The sequence below is a fragment of the Schistocerca serialis genome, chromosome 3 (genome assembly GCF_023864345.2).
Source record: "Schistocerca serialis cubense isolate TAMUIC-IGC-003099 chromosome 3, iqSchSeri2.2, whole genome shotgun sequence".
Classification (NCBI taxonomy): domain Eukaryota; kingdom Metazoa; phylum Arthropoda; class Insecta; order Orthoptera; family Acrididae; genus Schistocerca; species Schistocerca serialis.
Window position 1 is genome coordinate 1,072,859,179 of NC_064640.1, and position 15,998 is coordinate 1,072,875,176.

At 41.3% G+C, this 15,998-nt stretch overlaps 1 protein-coding gene across 1 annotated transcript in view; it reads left to right on the forward strand.

Moving 5' to 3' along the window:
• LOC126471505 (uncharacterized) overlaps positions 1-15,998 on the forward strand; it is a 151,192-nt gene that overhangs the window by 43,124 nt on the left and 92,070 nt on the right. The window lies entirely within an intron of this gene.

Here is a 15,998-nt window from a genome sequence, read left to right on the forward strand (position 1 = left end):
TCCAGTTTGGATAGAATACGAAAGGCAGTGACGGATGTTTATTTTACATTCGAGTGACTCATTGGCGTTAAATTAGACGAAATGTCGCAGTCCGATCTGGGTAACATTGTCAACCTACAAACTGTTATTAATGAATTGCGAGAAGAGATTCGGCAGTTAAAAACAAAGACGTGAGCGTAACATTCCGAAAGACTTGTCAAATGATAGTTCGTGCAGTACAGGTACAACTACAATAAACAATTTTTCATTATTGCCATCAGTACCAGTGTTTAGCTGGAAACCCAAAGATGATGTGTGAAGGTGTTTTTTCGTAAACTTGAAGGTGCCACACAGTTAGGATCCTGGACAGATTCCAATAAGCTAGTGGCCGCCAAATTAAGAATTCAGGGAGCAGCACAACATTTCACTAGCGTGGAGCCTACTTGCATGCAAACAGAAGATTGCAATAAGTTTAGAGTGATTGTTGTTCAGAGATTCAAACGTAAAAACACAATCAGATTTTGCAGAGAGCAGCTTCTCAGTTTGCGAATGCGACGAGACGAATCTATCGAGCAGTTTGCTGACAGAATTCGAAACATCGATGCTCAAACATGCGAGTTAGTAGAAGATGAAAATGAAAATCACATTCAGTTTTTCGAAGCCGACCAGAGAGCCTTGGACACATTCATTCGTGGGTTGCACAGAGAGGAAGTAAGCAAAGCTGTTCTATTGGCATGATATAAAACGTTTCAGGAAGCAGTAGAATCAGCTGTTGATTTTATTGAAGCACTAAGAAGACCGAATGAGATGCAGAAACAAGAACGCAGAGTTTTCAACACCACAGTACAATGCTACAGATGCAGTAAGCTGGGTCACAAGCATAAGAATTGTATAGCGAATCGAATCTGCTGTCAATTGCAGGTTGCAGGGTCACGTTTTGAGAGATTGTCGCAACAAGAAGAAAGGTAATGCAAATAACAGACAATCTGCCAGATCTTTAAACAAGTACGGGGATGTATGGGCTACCCCTCCCTCTGCCCGTTGCCAGAGGCAGTGATTCTTGTTAGTTCCAGTGAAAATCAGACTGAAAATGACTTCTTGATAGGTGCTCTATATCGTGGGAGAAACATCAAACTACTTATTGACACAGGAGCACAGACCTCATTAATGTGGTGTGGCATGCATAAACGGGATAAATTGAAACAACCGCTATTAAAAGTGTGAGGGTTAAATGGAGGGAAGCTACGGAACTATGGAGAAGTCGACGTAAAATTAATTCTTGGCCAAGGCCAAGATGAAGGGGAAAATATAGATAAAGATAAATACACAGCAAGGTTGCGAGTAGTTTCAAATAACGAAACACATTATGACGGTGTACTTGGATTTGATTTCTTGTTTGCTAATGAAGCAGACATATTTGTCGCAGTAAGAAAGATCAGACTAGGCCGTAGCAACTACAACCTAGGAAATCGTTCTCCAGATCATACTCGAAGGAGCAGCAATACTGACGTTGTGGGAATGGACTGCCCAAATGATGCATCAGTTCAAATCGTTGAGTCGATGTTCAAACTGATCAGCCTCAGCAAATTCCCAAGGGTGCAGGAAAGACAATCTACGGTGAAGTTCAGTCACCCCGATGCAAGGAAGGAACTTTGTTATTAATTGAGTGATCTGAGAAAAGTGAGTTACTGGATACAATGAATTGTTATGTTTCTAGAAGTGTAGGTGTCGCTACAATGTTGAGACAGAATGTCGCAAAAGTCCCGGTTACAATAACAAATATGAGCAATGAGGATGTTGTTTTGCCCCGAGGAACAAAAGTTGCTGAAGTGTTGAGCGTAAGTAACAGTGACGTAATACAGATTCCAGATGAGGTAACAAATGCAGCAGTTATAAACACAGATTTTTGTAACAGTACCGCAAAATTACAATGAGGAGACGAAGTTAAGAATGAACTGAAGCGAAAGATTTGGAAGAAGATAGAACATTTGACAGCTGATGAACAAAAGATTTTAGCTCCTGTTTTGTTGGAGTATGCAGATTTATTCAGAGAACGTGCAAATTTACCTGTCACTCATTTAGTTCAGCATCGTATTCATACAGGGAATGCAGCCCGAATTGCACAGAAACCTTCCTGTGTACCATTCAGTCAAAGAGAGTTGGTAGAAGACATGGTTAAAGAACAATTAGAAGCGAGAATTATAAAACCAAGAGATCCTTCAGACCCACTGTGGAGTTCGCCTGTTGTAATTGTAAAGAAGAAACCAAATTCTGGAGAACGACAGTACTGGGAGATGAAGAAGCTTGCACAGGATAGAGTAGCATGGAGAGCTGCATCAAACCAGTCTCAGGACTGAAGACCACAACAACAACAACAACAGTTCTGTTTTTGTGTTGATTACCGATCTTTGAATGCTGTGACCACACAAGACATTTACCCCTTACCAAATTTAGTGGAAACCTTGGATTACTTGGGCAGATGTCGAATTTTTCCAGTATGTGATTTAACAAGTGGTTATCACCAGTTAACAGTGCATCCAGATGATCAAGCAAAAACTTCATTTGTAACAGCAACAGGAGTCTACAAGTATCTTTGTATGCCATTTGGACTTCATAATGCTCCAGCTTTATTTCAATGCCTGATGGATTCAGTTTTACGAGGGCTCACCCCAACGCAAGCACTTGTTTACCTTGATGATGTAATAATTTTTGGTGAAAACATGAAGCAGCACACTGAGAGACTACAAGCTGTTTTTGAGCATATAAGAAGCTCAAACCTGTCTTCATCAATAGATAAATGACATTTTGCACAAAGTAAAGTTAACTATCTTGGTCATGTTATAACCAGTGAAGGTGTTCGACCTGATCCAAAATTAATTGAAGATGTAAAGAATTTTCCTGAACCACAGAATTTGAAAGAACTACAGTCTTTCTTGGGATTGTCAAATTTCTACAGATGATTTATTTCCAGTTATGCAAATATAGCACGTCCAAGGACACAGCTACTGAAGAAAGGAGCCACATTTAATTGGTCAACAGAATGTAAAAAGGCAATGGAAGGACTTAAAACTGCTCTAACCACAGCCGCAGTGTTAGCCTATCTGGATTTCAGTAAACTTTTATTCTTTCAACAGATGCATCCAATTTTGCCATAGGTGCAATCTTGCCTCAAGAAGTTGATGGTCATGAACATCCAATCTCATTTGCTTTTCCAGACAATTAAACAAAGCAGAATGTAATTATATCAAAACCCAAAGCACAAAGCTCCTTCTCAGTAGTAGTATAACACATAACAGATGTTTCGTAACAGGAAGAGAATTTACAGTTATTACAGATCATGCCACACTTAAATGGTTATTGAGCTTAAAGGATCCTAGTTCCAGATTAACAAGATGGGCATTAAGACTGAGTGAGTACCAATTTAAGGTTATTCACCGACCTGGTAAACAACATGTGACTGCTGATGCAGTGAGTCGAAAAGTCAATGGTTGTTTTACAATAAGTCGAGCAGAAGAGTTAAAGGCAGCTCAAGAAGAAGATCCACAATTAAAATTATCGAAAAATGATCAACGTTTTGTCGAAATAGATGGATTATTGTACAAAATCACTAGTAAAAGAAACTGCCTAGTTATTCCAGAAAGCATGAAAGAGCAAATCATGAGAGAACAACACGGTTCTTTATCATCAGGACATTGCGGTAAAAAAGCAACAAACATTAGAATTGCCGATCCACAAAGTTGACATTTTCGAGTTTCTTTCACAATGTGATTCCTGTAACAGACGGAATAACGTAGGGAAAAGTAGAACACCATTGCAAGAACTGCCAGAGACAAGCGAACCATTTGAACGAGTAGGACTAGATGTCGTAGGACCGTTGCCTAAGACTAAAGATGGAAACAAATACATATTGCCAATGTTAGAGCATTTCTCTAGATACCTTCTCATGATACCGATACCTGACGTCCGCCCCCAGTAGCTGAGTGGTTAACGCGACAGACTGTCAATCGTAAGGGCCCGGGTTCGATTACTGGCTGGGTCGGAGATTTTCTTTGCTCAAGAACTGGGTGTTGTGTTGTCCTAATCGTCATCATTTCATCCCCATCGACGTGCAAGTCACTCAAGTGGAGTCAAATTGAAAGATTTGCACCCGTCGAATGGTCTGCCCGACGGTGCAGTGGCCCAGTGTAATGTTAAGCTCTCCTTCTACAGCTTAAGCGTTTTCGTGGACTTACTTGTTGAAGAATGCTGGTCCTGCTTTCTTGCAGCGCCGATGTCTTCTGCTAGCACCGGACACTTCTCCAAAGATTTCACTGCTAGGAAGGGGAAATTTTCATTCTCTCGCTCTCTCTCTTCTTATTTAAAAAATTCAATGTACCAGAACATATTTATTTCCAGTTTGTACAAAAAAAACAACAACTTTATGACGTAAGCCCACACATTACCGGACACCCAGAATCGGTTAATTACACATTTTTGAACACAATTAATACATAAGCTTTTATCGTGGCTGACTATCCACATCCAGTCCACGTACTCTCAACAGCAGTTACACGTCTAATAAACAGTCACTATCTCGAGTCTCTCCATTTGTTTTTTTAACAATATAATGCTACATTACTCTTTGCAGCCAGCCACGGAGCTTCCGGGACGTATTTGTTTATTCTTGTCAGGTCGCGCCGAACACTTGCCAGCGCCGACGAATTATCTCCCTTCCAGTTTCGCCTGCACAAACAATAAGTGGGTGCAGTATCCCGTGCTCATCCTTACGCCCTGCTTTAAAATAACGCGTCTTCGAAACGGCTGGAGCACAACTGTCTCCAGACTTTCAAAAAATTCTGGGGGCACTACAACGGGAGGCCCTAGTCACACAACATTTACATTTTTTTAATACCTGATCAGAGCACTGAGACTATAGCTAAAGTTTTTGTAAAAGAATGGGTTCTTAAGTTTGGATCACCATTAAGTATAGTTAGTGATCAAGGAACGAATTTTATGAGTGAATTACTTAAACAGACTTGTAAGCTCATGCAAATAACTTGGTAAAGGACTACACCAGCACACTCTGCAGGAAACGGAAGAGTCGAGCGAGTCCACAAGACAATTATTAAAAGGGTTTGCCATTATGTGAGCAGCAAACACGACAATCGAGATGTCTGTTTACCGTACTTGGTAAGTGGTTAGAATGCCAAAATGCACAGCTCAACTGGCCTAATTCCATACGAGATCGTTTATGGAAGAAGAATGCGTTCACCCTCGGACGTTGCACGATCGACTGCCGGAATCGGCAACGAACACGTAAGGGGACTAGCACGCAAGCTAAAGGAAGCACGGTGGGGAGTGAAACAGCGAAATCGTCAATCCTTTCTTCAAAAACAGGACAACACGACCGCCAAGCAGCAGTGCCACAGTGTCGAGTTGGAGATCTTGTGTATCTGAGCAACGTGGTGTTAAAGAAGAGTCAAGGCAAAAAGTTTAAGAAGTTTTCGAAAGGACCATATCCAATCTTGGAGGTGTTGTCACCAGTCACTCATAAGCTCCAACTGCCCTTTCATTCGATTGTCGTTCGTGTCAGTTGTGTAAAAGCCACTTTTAGGTAGATTTCCTGTAGTATCGCAAGACGACGAGGGCTGACCAAGAGGCAGACCTGCTGTTCTCAAACCCAGGAAGTGAGAATTGCTAGGTCGCAGTCCGAACTTTGAGGCCGTGGCATCGCCACCTTCTGAGCGATCCTGTTCCAGACACCCCTACAATCTGCATTAACATGTGTAGTGGGTGAGAGTACAATGTGTGTGTTTATTTCAGCCATGTGCTTCTGTGAATGTGTTGTGAAAATTTAATATTGAAGCTATTACACAAGTGCACAAGTGAAGCTAAACCTTTTATTCCACAGGTTACCATGAGAAACTCATTTATTTTATGATTATTGTTAACTCTAGTATTCATAACTAATTAACCATGCTCATTTTTATTCTAATGTTTGCTATGATAGCTTATTCTACTAATGCTGTAGTAATAGTACCACAGAGTACAGGTGTTTCGTTTTACAGATCCTACCATCAATTGAGCGGAAGCTAGATGCGACCTATACTATAATTTACCCTGTTAACTCTTACAATTTATATGATTACTGTAAGTTAACCACCACACACTCTTTAATGATTGAAGATGAATTAACTGTTATACATTTCAAAATTATGCTTTCATCTAGCAATGGGTATAGAAACAATAAGATTTATACTTACCCTGTGAAATGGAGACAGGCAGGTATTCATATAAAGTACATACTGAATGATATCTACTGAACAGCAAGGATCAAGGATATTTTGTGTCCCTAAACGAAAATGATTTGCATATGTGTGAATGTAGTCATAAGTTAATTTGCCCTGAATCAGCAGTGTTCTTAGATAGAAGAGTGTACAGCTGTGAGAAAGAATTGTGTATGAATCATCCCCCAAGAGATGATTGCCCTAGAATTTTAACGCATCTTTATCATCCATTTGTTAAACGATGTTGTGAAGGTATAATTTTCTCATTTAACTCCACCCTTGATGTCACATTTACATGTAGAAATTATGATACACATGAGCTACATTCAAATTGAGTAATAGTGGATTAATCTTGAATACCACACATTGTGGTTTATCATGTGAACTATTTGATATGCCTAGTATATTGCCAACTACATTTCATGCAACTGGACAGTTGCCATTAATGAGAATGTTATCTGTTTATTACAATGATTCATACATATTAACATAAGGAAAGCGTTCCTTATCTAGTTTTTCTGAAGACGGTAATTAAGCACATCCATGAAAATGTAATCTCTTCCAATAATGAGTTAAACTTCACTGAAACAGCAAATAGAATTAAGTCCTTTGATTCATCCAGTGATGTTAATGCATACTTGATTGTCAGTATTATGTTTTTAATGCTTTTATTAATTTGTCTTTTGTGAACAGCATTTGTCATGTACGAAATTGTCATCCTGACGGCACGCTTCTGTGTCTGCAAATGAAATACATGTTGCAATGCCCTCTGATGCCACAAATGGCGAAATAGATTCATAACACCCAGGAGGTCGTTCTGAGCCACCTACGGTTGCTCTTTATCTATGGGGAGAGTGATGTAAGGGTCTACGGATTGTGCGCAGCCATACGGTACGTAATACACGCTCGCCAGCCGATCTGTCTGGAATGCTGACAATTTGCTCGGTCAGTAGACATGTGTCCGGCCGTACTGCAACGAGAGTATGCCACGGTCGCCGTCCACAGCACGCCGATTAACTAGCGCAGCCTCTTGTGCAAATATGTCTCTTTTCTTAGCTCACCACGGAGCCTTCCGATACGACCATAATTAGCCAGTGCTAGGATGTCAGACACAGTGATGATGGGTGCGCATGGTGTGCGTGTTTTATGATCCGCCTTTATTAGTAAAACTGTTTAAACTTACTTCTCGTGCTCGCGTATTGCCGTACCTCAAGGACCCACCGCTTACAGATACTGACAGATATTTCGTCTAGTTATCATCTGGGGTAACAACACAAACTACCCCCTTATATAAGGATGGTATCAATTTACTTTATCAAAATATCAGTGGAATAAAAAAATAAAGTAGGTGAGCTACTACTGTGTTTAGATGATCTCAAAAATAAGAATGAGATTGATATACTTTATCTGTCTGAACACCATGTAACTGTGGGGATGGAAAGTGTCGGCATCAATGTGTACAATTTAGCATCTTACACTTGCAGATCTGGCATGGATATAGGAGGAGTTGCCATTTACACAAAACAAGGATGTATGTACAAATCTGCAGAAGTAAGCAAATTTTGTGTCGGTCAGCACTTTGACGTTTGTGCATGTGAACCACAGCTTGATAACGTAGTGTTAATTTTAGCAACAGTGTACAGGTCCCCATTAGGTGATTAGGAGCTATTCATAAAAACTTTGACTCCCTACTATGCTGTCTGACAGGCAAAAAGAAGAAGTCATTAATCTGTGGGTGATTTCAATGTAAACTTTCTAAGCAATTGTGATAGGAAAAATGAACTAGAAGTGTTATTAATTCCATATAAATTAGAATCGGTGATAAATAAAAATGAACTAGAAGTGTTATTAATGCCATATAACTTAGAATCAGTGATCAATTTCCCTACACGTATAGCTCGAGACAGTAGCACTCTAATATATAATGTATTTGTGCAGCAAGAGGATGTAAAACTAACACATACTTTCCCTGTGATAAATGGATTATCAGACCGTGATGCACAACTGATTTACTTAAAAAAACTTAGCAGCTTGTTATATTTCAGAAACCATTAAGGTGTAATGCTGGTCAATTTGTTATTTAGAGAAAGTTGAAGAAATGTTAATTGAGGAGATGCATTTATCATTTGCATATGGCTCATTACAAACAACATATTTCTTGATAAATGTGTATCCCATTTTGAACACTGTTGTCCCAAAAAAATTACTAATTGTAACACCAGTTTTCAAAGAAACCTTGGATGACTACAGGTATTAAATTGTCTTCAGAGAGGAAAATAAAATTGTATGAGGCAGCAAGAATTAGTAAAGACCCACAAGTAATTTTACACTATAAAAATTATTCTAACTTCCAGAGAAAAGTTCTCAGAAAATAAAAAAATATGTATATTACAGATGAAATTAACAACTCTGGCAATAAAATCAAATCAGTATGGAATGTTGTTAGAAGAGAGACAGGAAAAATAACCACTGGGGTAGGTAGTATTACTATTAAAGAGAATGAGACCATCCTAACCAACAGTACACAAGTATATAATATATTTAACGATCATTTCTTAAGTGTAGGTGAAAAAATTGGTGAGAATAGTTCAAACGAAAAAGCCAAGCTGTACATGGAAGAGTCAGTTTTGAGAAATCCTAGTCAGACTAATTTTAAATCTAACAACATCTTCTGAAATAAGGAAAATCATTAAATCTTTGAAAAATAAATGTTCTGTTGGAGTAGATGACATCTCTAAAAAGATATTAAAACAATGTGGAATGGCTACGGGTGATGTTCTGAGTCACATATGTAATGCATCACTAACTCAAGGTATTTTCCCAGACAGGTTAAAATATGCCATCATCAAGCCTCTCTACAAAAAAGGGGACAGCACAGATGTCAATAACTACTGGCCAGGATCCTTGCTCACAGCATTTTAAAAAATTGTCGAGAAAGTAATGTACTCGAGACTGGTTAGCCATCTCAGCAGTAATGGGATATTTAGTAAATCACAGTTTGGATTTCAAAAATGCTCGTCCACTGAGACAGCAATATACAATTTCACTGAACACATAATTGTGTCTTTAAATAGTAAAATGTCACCCATAGGAATTTTCTGTGACTTATCCAAAGTGTTTGATCATGACATTATGTTACAGAAATTACAATTCTGTGGGATAAATGGAACAGTATATGAGTGGTTTAAGTCATACCTACAGAACAGGAAGCAAAAAGTCTCTTTGTATGGTTTAAGTGATTTAAGGAAGTTTTCCATCTTATTGAACTGGGGTGAAATTAGATTAGGCGTTCTATGGGGTCTGATTGTGGGTACCCTTCTGTTCATCATCTACATCCATACTCCGCAAGCCACCTGACAAGTGTGTGGCGGAGGGTACCTCGAGTACCTCTATCGGTTCTCCGTTCTATTCCAGTCTCGTATTGTTCGTGGAAAGAAGGATTGTCGGTATGCTTCTGTGTGGGCTCTAATCTCTCTGATTTTATCCTCATGGTCTCTTTGCGAGATATACGTAGGAGGGAGCAATATACTGCTTGACTCTTCGGTGAAGGTATGTTCTCGAAACTTTAACAAAAGCCTGTACCGAGCTACTGAGCGTCTCTCCTGCAGAGTCTTCCACTGGAGTTTATCTATCATCTCTGTAACGCTTTCGCGATTACTAAATGATCCTGTAACGAAGCACGCTGCTCTCTGTTGGATCTTCTCTATCTCTTCTATCAACCCTATCTGGTACGGATCCCACACTGCTGAGCAGTATTCAAGCAGTGGGCGAACAAGCATACTGTAACCTACTACTTAATTTGTTTTCGGGTTGCATTTCCATTATTTATTTCTTGATATATGTGAATGACGTCCCTTCTTATTTGAAACAGGAAGCTAAACTAACTCTGTTTGCTGATGATACAAGCATCACTATTAATACAGTAAAAGAAAGTCCAGTAGAAAATGATACGAATAATGTCTTTGTGGAAAAGTTATTGATTGGTTTTCTGCAAATGGGCTTGCTCTGAACTTTGAAAAAATACAGTACATCCAATTTTCTACTGGAAGGAGTACAGTTCTTCAATAAATATAACACATCAACTGAAGTCAGTAGCCAGGGTAAAGCATACTAAGTTCTTGGGTGTCCATATACAAGGGTCACTCCAAAAGAAATGCACACTTTTTTTGTAAAAATACAGTTTTCATTCTGCATGTGTGAAAGTTTTGCAGTGTGTAGATACATCCTTCCCGCTTGTTTTCAAACTTAGTTCAGTCTGTTCTCGTGAGTGGCACCATCACAGCATGTCTTCAAGATGGCTGCTACACTTGACGTTCATCAGGAGCAACATGCTGTCATAGAATTCCTGTGCTGTGAAAACAAGACAGTGGGAAACATCCACAAGAGGTTGAAAAAGGTGTATGGAGATGTTGCTGTCGATTGCAGTACAGTTAGTCGGTGGGCAAGCAGGTTACATGATGAAAGTGGGCATGGCAAGGACTCTTGTTTGTGGACATCATGCCGAGTGTAACCATCATAAATTCTGATGCATATGTGATGACACTGAAGAAACTTATAGCTCGACTGAGTCGTATTCGACCACATCGGCAGCAGCCCGATGTTTTGCTGTTGTACGACAATGCACGGCCACATGTCAGTCAAAAAACCATGGAAGCGATCACAAAACTCAGATGGACAATACTGAAACACCCGCCTTACAGTCCTGACCTGGCCCCATGTGATTATCATCTCTTTGCGAAACTGAAAGACTCTCTTCGTGGAACAAGGTTTGAAGATGATAACTCCCTTGTGAACACTGCCAAACAGTGGCTCCAACAGGTTGGTCCAGAATTTTACCGTGCGGATATACAGGCGCTGTTTCCAAGATGGCGTAAGGCAGTTGAGAGGGATGGAAATTATGTAGAGAAATGAAAATATTGTTCCTAAAGGATGTATCTACACACTGTAAAACTTTCAAACATGCAGAATAAAAGATGGATTAAAAAAAAAGTGTGCACTTCTTTTGGAGTGACCTCGTAGATGAGAATCTTAATTGGACAGTTCATATTTTGCATCTCCTAAAGCAACTAGGTTCAGTAACAACTTTTGCAATCTGAATAATTTCTAATTTTGAGGATATAGAAATAGCTAGCTAAAATATTTTTCATACTTCCGCTCTCTGACATCATATGGAATAACATTTTTGGGTAACTAAACACTTAGGCAAAAAGTAATTCACTGCTGAAAAGAAAGTGGTTAGAATAATATGTGGGGCTCATAGTCACACATCTTGTAGGCATCTCTTAAAAGGTTAGGAATTCTTACAAAAGCCTCACGGTACATTTACTCAGTAATGAAATTTGTTCTCAACAACATGGACCACTTTGGAAACAACGGTGACATTCATGATTATAATACCAGAAGAAAGAAGGACTTACGCTATCCTCTACTTAACCTATCTTTGGCACAGAAAGAGGTAAAATATGCTGCTATAAAACTTTTCTATAAATTACCAGATGAAATAAAATGTCTGACAGAAAGCAGTAACAGTTTTAAAAATAAATTGAAGTCACATCTCCTTGACAACTCCTTCTATGCCATATATGAATTCTTGAATAGGAATAAATAAATCTGTAGGTATAACATATGCAATATATGCATTTTGTACCATTTAAGGGAATGGGATAGGTAATAAAAATTGTAAGGTTTTTTTAAAAAGAATCCCTACATTCATGTATGCATTTTTTATGCACTTGACATGTTCCTTTTTACGCACTTGACATGTTGCACTGTGAGATTGATCAGTGGACCACTAAGTGTGCTGTGGACTTGCAGTGGTAGGCTGGGAGTAGTAGTGTTGCATTTGCATTGCAGCTGCTAGTTGTGTGGTTGCCCAATTCTTATGTAAGCTGTGTGGTGAGAATGCTTACTACTGCACAGAGAGCATTTTTAGTGGAAGAGGTTTTCTGTGCGGGAGGAAACTTTACGGCACATGTGAGACAGTAATTTAGATTGGGTTTTTCCTGCTTCGAGGTGTCCATACCGTTGACACGATACGTGATTTAGTTCGCAAATTCCAGTCGGCAGGTTCAGTTTGTAATGCACCGCGATCTGGTAGCCCACAATTTTAACAGAAAGGGAACTCGGTGACATTTCAGGAATCGTGTGGCAGAATCCGACAAAATGAGCGAGGAGATTATCGTGAGTGGCTAAATTCTTTTGTATGACAGCTTGTATGGCTGTAACAAAAGGATTGGCGATGTAACTGTATAAAATTACTGCCGTGCAACAATTACATTCTACGGACTGTGCGAAACGAATACATTATTGTGAATGGTTACAGAAATTTGTGAACCACCATGGAGTTGGTGTTTTAGATAGAACCTTTTCCCCTGATGAGGCTCGGTTTCACCTATTTGGCTACATTACTTCCCAAAATTCACGACTTTGTTCATCGGAACATCCACGTGTCTTTAGAGAAAAGCCGTTGCACCCAGAGAAAATTGCAGTGTGGGTTGCCAGAATGTGTGCACGAATTGTAGGGCCGCTTTTTTTGGTACTACGTTCACTTCTGATGTCTATTGTTCCCAGATAATTTTTCACTTTATTGACCTGTCGGATAAAAATTTCCAACAAGACAGTGCTACTGATCATATGGCACACCCGTCCCTGTGACTTTTACCTGAAATCTTGGGAGACAGAGTAATTACGAAAGGTCTCTGGCTCCTACACTTACTGGACCTCTCTCTGCCTTACCGTTTCCTTTCGGATGCAGCTAAAACATTTGTGTATCAAAACCACCCAAGACAATAGATGAACTGAAGACAGCGATAATAACCGATTACCTGCACTCGATTACATGTGAAACATTGGTAAAGGTTTTCATAAATAAATGTGAGTATGTTGAACTGTGCCTTCGAAAGGTCTGGCATTTTATGTGACTGATTTTACTGATGTGGAAAGCCCTCGATTTTAGGGGCCTTAACTTTTACAAATGGATGTACAGATCATTGCCGACACATTTCACATGGAGATGTTAGATCGCTTCACTAACTGTTCGCTAAAGTAAAGTTTGTTTCGTGTCCTTCTGAAGAAGACGGGTTTAAAGCTGTTGAAAATGTGATTAAGCTTAATTGAAAACTGCCATTTATTGCAATTGACTGGCTGCTTATTCAGCTGCTGAACATCGTACTCATTAGCAAAAGAAAGAAGAGAAAAGTATAGTCTGAACAATGCAACAAGGGAAGAGCGATGCTTAAAAATAAGTGCATGGAAACAAAGATGGAAAACGGGTACTACTGGAGAAGTTTAACTAAAACTACCGCTCATCAGAAGAATAAAGAAAGGATAGTAACTGTTATAACTTCAAGTTGAACAAATATATTTCAAGGACGATGCGTACACTTTGGAAAATAGACGGACAAAAGTGAGCACATTTCAGCAAAGGACAAAGACGCAGGATCTTTCAAAGGAGCCAATTGCGACAACAACCGATACATTTGAGGTGAAATCCATGAAAGGAACAGGGACATACATGTTTGGTCGTCCACGACATGAAATGCCAAGAAGTGCTGTCGAAGACGTTTTTCGTAATCAGACCAGTCTTCCGCCGTCTCGTCGAGGTAGAGACGAAATCACGAATTGCATTTGTGAGAAGTATTTGCTGTTCAATGAGACCTTGCAATAGTTGCTCTAAAGTAGCCGTGGAAACATGTGGGTCAACGATGAAAAAGAAAAATTCACTACCTCTTCGCCACTTGTTATAACTTCAAGTTGAACAAATATATTTCAAGGACGACGCAATACATGTAAGTCACAGATCAAGTAAACAGACTCAGTTGTGATTTGACTGTTAACGTGTATACTCGTCTTACTCCGAGTCTAGCGGCCGCTGGCTGGCTGGCCGCTTAGGTGGTGCTGCTGCTGCACGGCTGGCAGACAGCGCCGCATGTGGAGGATGCGCGTAACTGTGCGGCGGCACTTTGAAAGATCGGCGAGTCACAACACTTTTCCACCCTTTGAATTTTTTGCACAGATCTCGATGGAGGTGGCCTGTAGATTGCTAACGTCCATAGGTGTTGTTTGACTGGCCATAAAGTCTCGAGGAGGAGGCTTCCCGTACAGACGGAAGTGTCCCCAATGATAACTGGGCGAGATGACAGGAGACGTGGGGGTAAAATCTGTTGGGGCCCCGTGCACCGAGCCGGCCGGGGTGGCCGAGCGGTTCTAGGCGCTACAGTTTGGAACCGTGCGACCACTACGGTCGCAGTTTCGAATCCTGCCTCGGGCACGGATGTGTGTGATGTCCTTAGGTTAGTTAGGTTTAAGTAGTTCTAAGTTCTAGGGGACTGATGACCTCAGAAGTTAAGTCCCATAGTGCTCGGAGCCATTTGAACCCGTGCACCAATCTGCCCGTTGCGGCAAGTCCGGTTGTTATAACAGGAGACATGGCTGATGTGTCCGTGTCCGTAGGAGAAGGAGGTGAGTAGAGTTGCTCTGACAGATGATGGTCATCTGGTTCCTGCATGGGCACGTCTCCTGTTGGCATCCGTTCTTGTGCTGACACCGATATGATGGTGAGAGGACTGCGTTGTGAGTAATGACAGATTCCAGGATCCTGAGCGTCAGGTAGAGCTGAAAGTGGTGTAGCGGCATCTGGAACAGGCGTTGCCGGCACACGAGGCCGAAGCTTGTCCGAATGACGCACTGCAACACCCGTGTTAGTCTGGATTTCGTACAGGTGTCGGCCACGGTGTCGTAAGATGCGGCCAGGACTCCATTTTGGCCACCTGCCGTATCCTCGTACCCGTACGAGGTCGCCGGTGGTGAACCGGCCAAGTGAAGGCACCCGTGGCCAACAGGTGGAAGGCCGCAGAAGATGAAGTAGCGTGCGGGACTGTCGGCCGTGTAAGAGCTCAGCCGGGCTGTGGTCGCCCGTGGGGGTGAAATGGTAAGAAGCCAGAAACTGGAGAAGCGCATCATCAGCAGCAGAAGAAGTCAGGAGTTTCCTCATCTGAGCCTTAAATGTGCGGACCAGTCGTTCAGCCTCACCTTTTGACTGTGCACGGAACGGAGGGGCCGTGACATGCATGACGCCGTGACGGGCACAAAATGCCGCAAAATTGAAAGAGGCAAAATGCGGACCATTATCAGTAACAAGAGTAGAGGGAAGGCCTTCCAAAGAGAAAATGCGAGCTAGAGCATTGGTGGTTGCCGCGGTGGCAGGTGACGTGCAACGGGCAATGAAAGGAAAGTTAGAGTAGGCGTCAATAATGAGAAGCCAATAACTACCTACAAAAGGTCCCACGAAGTCAGCACGAATATGATCCCAGGGCTTCTCAGGCGAAGGCCACGGTGACAAATATGACGTCGGGGCGGCGGCCTGTGACGCACGAGGGCCGCAGGCAGTGGCCATGTGTGCGATTTCCGAGTCGATGCTGGGCCAGTACACATGACGGTGCGCCAGAGATTTTGTGCGAGACACACCCCAGTGCCGTTGGTGAAGCAGGTGCAAGACCGAAGCACGCAAAGACGCAGGTACCACAACACGCGGCGAAGCATTGTCGGTGGAAAGGAGGATAACAGCATCCCTAGCCGTGAGGTGGTAACGCAAAGCATAGTAGTTCCGCAACGGATCAGAAGTCTTAGCGGATGGTGATGGGGAACCCGTCCACAACACGCTGCTCGGCAACATCCAGGTGGAAACACAAAAGTTCGTCCCTATCGAATGCCAGATCAGGACCCATGGGAAGGCGAGGCAGTGCATCAGCCATT